Here is a 3,699-nt window from a genome sequence, read left to right as displayed (position 1 = left end):
AAAGACAAAAAAAAAAAAAAAAAGACCCTCACTTTGGGCCGGCCTGTGGCTCACTCAGGAGAATGCGGTGCTGATAACACCAAGGCCACGGGTTCGGATCCCATATAGGGATGGCCGGTTTGCTCACTGGGTGAGCATGGTGCTGACAACACCAAGTCAAGGGTTAAGATCCCCTTACCGATCATCTTTTAGAAAAAAGAAAAAAAAAAGACCCTCACTTACTTTTCTATCCTCAGGTTTTTTCTCCCCAGTGTTTGGTATAACAAGACAATACATTGGTCAGGCTAACTCAGTGTGTATCTGAGGAAGGAAAGTTGACTGATTGCTGGATATGTCGCATAAATCCTAGATCTATTCATGATTAATATATGCCACTAGTGATATCTGATGCTAATTTTACAGATGTTCCTGATGTTACCATTTATCTGGAATAACTCTAATCAGCCGTGACCTTCTGAGTCCAAATATTTAATCACAGCAATATTTCTACTTAATGCTTCAGTCTATTTGAAACCATAAACTAAGTTCCCCCAGGCCTGACTTTTAAACAAATCCTCACACCTGGGCCACCACATTCTTATTCTCATTATAAATATGTATTAAGAAAGTGACCATAAATACTTATTATCCCAACTACTTCATTCAGTAGGTTACTAGCTAAATAGATTTGGAAAGCATGTAAAGGATAAGATCCATGGTTAAATTTAGTATTATCAAACCTTCCCGTGAACCAATCATTTAATGAAAACAACCTCTAAGGAACTACATGTGCCCCTTCAAAATGCATTTTTGTATGTTGCATTGGTAGAAATTCCATAATTCAAGGTTGGGCTTATCAATGACTTAATTGCTGACAAAAGGAAGGGCTATGCCTATTGGGACATTTAATATCCTTTTAATTCTTACACAAAACTACTACAGGTCCACCCTTATTATCAACTAAGGAACAAAAGGGCTATGTTGGCAAGATATAATGACCACGTTGTTCAAAGTATATTGCAGAAGTGTGTGTCAACAGAGATATAATTTGAAACCCATATGCTATCATTGGCCAAAAAGCTGAAGATACTGTCAAAAGCATTGCTGCTCAACAAAAATCTCTTGTCACAGGTGGTACCAGATAATAAAAGTGGATTAGATTGTTTGTTAGCTAAACAAGTCCTGGGTCCTTTATAGATTTTCTAAATTTTCTTTTAAAATGAACATTTTTTCTATATTTCATCTCCCTCCTCTCATATTGTCTCAAAGGCAGAGAAAGAAGACCAGATAGCATTTTGTGTATTCTTCCCAAAGATCTCCTTAGACACACCTGTGAGATAGTGAGAGGAGCTTTCAAGTTTTCATGTTCTTGCTGGCAGTAGTGTTGCCAGTTCTTCTGCAGGACATGATCCAGGTTAACATAAATGATAAAATCAACAGGTTAGGGGCAAAAGAAAGCATCTAATCAGGAACAGGGATTACAACCCAGGTAGCACTAAGGGACTGCATCATTTGAGAAGTTCAGGAAGGCTTACATTCATGGAAATTTATTTAGATAACAGAAATTGTTTCTCAGATCATTTCATTGGTGAGTTAAAGAAAGAAATCTTTAATCATTGGTAAAATGGGGCATTTGCTTTCATGTGCAAGAGAGCGCTATACACAGAGTATCTATAAAGACTAGGTCACTTTCCTTGTATTGTACAGTGTGGAGGGTGCAGACACTAGTGCAGCAACTTGATTTCTCTTAATTTCTTTGTGGGTTTCAAGGTTCCTAAATATTGCCAATGAAGTCAGCATCTCTAAATGGAGTCCTTGATGTCACTACTGGAATATTGCTACGCTGTCATGTACGTTTCTTTTTCTTCAGTTTCCAATGAGATCTTTCTCACTTCCCTTCAGTCCCTCTCCAGGTGTCCTGAGGCACTTCCAGTTTGTACTAAATGTCTTCTATGAGGTCCAGCTTCTGCTCTGTCTCACAGCCAATGCCACACGTGGTAGCTAGTTATTACTGCAGCATCTCATTTCCAGGTGCCAAATTTCATTTCAGTTACCTATTGTGCATAAAAGTCCACCTACAAGACATGGAAATTTATATGAAATTATTACCACCTTTGGTTCTCTGGCTTAGAAAATCTTGCAGGCTGGCTTACCTCCCACACACTTGCACTAAGCAGAAAGCAGCTCAGAAAGATCATGTTGAAGCACAACTGGGCTTCTGTCCAAGAGGGCTCACCAGAGGCTGGCAGTGGGTGCTGCTGGAGACTCTTGGGGGCTGTCAATGATCATACCTGATCATGGTATTTCCATGAGGTTCTCTATCAGGGTGGTCACAGGCTTTGGAGTGAATAGGCATGAAGTCATGTTGGGAGCAAAAATTGCATGGGCTCTAGGCATACTTTAAAAGACACAGGTTTTTGTTTTTGTTTTATTATCTTAGCATGCAGTTTTCTGAGTTTCCTCTTTTCCCACAGATAGTTGCTATTTTGAGTTCTCGTTAAGATTGAAGATGACATTATTTACATAAATGTAAAATTGTTTTACAGTTAGTCTCTACCTGCAAAATCGCCACCAGACATGTACTATCCAGACCCTGAGAAACCAAGGAAGACATCAGCAAAGCTGTGTTGATCCTACCCCAAGCCAAATCAAGATCCTGCAGGACCCTAAGATAATGTCAAGAAGAAGAACAGAGTCTGGACAGAGACATGACAAAACCATGAGCTGGTTTCTTGCGTGGGGTCAGCACAGCTCACGTCTCCCTCCCTCCTGCTTTTCATTTCCCACATCACATTCCCTCAACCCTCTCTTTAAATATCCCTCATTAAATCTGAGTTATTAAGATGATTTTTTTTCTGGTGATTCTCCTTCAGTTTTATGAGACAGTTGTGTTAACCTAACATCTATCCTCAGGTCAGTGCTCTTCCTGAATAAAAGCTGACTTCCATTTTCACCACCATTTGGCTTTCTGGTCATTTGTTTTTACTTGGGGGCAGGCAGTGGACTTGGATTTAGTAAAAGGTGTTTGTGCGGCATTCATCCACTAGCTGGGTGTCCTCCAAGAATAGGTTTTGATAAATCAAGCCAGACGATGTGTGTCCTGGGTGGTTCTGTCCCCAACCTCTGTGGAAGTGAACCTGTGGGTGTCAGCTGCCTGTGATAAGCAAGCCCTGAGGCTGGGATTTGGAGGACTTTCCCTGGTCTTCTAGAAGTGGTGTTAACCACTGATTTACCACCATTTGCTTTGTAATGGAAAGCAGCATTTAAGGGATGGTGGGTTGTGACCTGGCAAGTCCCACCTGTGGTCCTCCCTCTACACTGGTTTTTTGTGAAAGGTACCACAAGGGTGTGAGAAATGACTATTTTTCACTTTTTTAAGTTTAAAGGTACCGTTTGGGTGTGAAAAATTACTCAAGGACTAATAAGCAGCTTTCTCCTTGAAGGAGTTTATGAGCTTTGTCTGTTTATGTTCAAGTAAGCTTGTGCCTTTTGGTTAGCAAAGATGTGACAACAAAAAGGGAAAAAATTTTCTGAGTGTCTCTTGGCTAGAGAAATAGAAACCATTAACATAGGCTAAGTGCCTTTGGCAAAATTTGTCTGTGTACAAATTTCTGCAAGTTTTAAAATAGAAACTCACTGTTAGTGGCAATCCAGCCAAAATAAGAAATAAGAAAAACTCCTCATTAGAAAGAATTACTGTTACTTGTAGATTTTATTTTT

The sequence above is a fragment of the Galeopterus variegatus genome, unplaced genomic scaffold (assembly GCF_000696425.1).
Source record: "Galeopterus variegatus unplaced genomic scaffold, G_variegatus-3.0.2 Scaffold3110, whole genome shotgun sequence".
In the NCBI taxonomy this organism is placed as follows: Eukaryota; Metazoa; Chordata; class Mammalia; order Dermoptera; family Cynocephalidae; genus Galeopterus; species Galeopterus variegatus.
The sequence above is the reverse complement of the archived record's forward strand: the minus strand, read 5'-3'. Positions refer to the sequence as shown.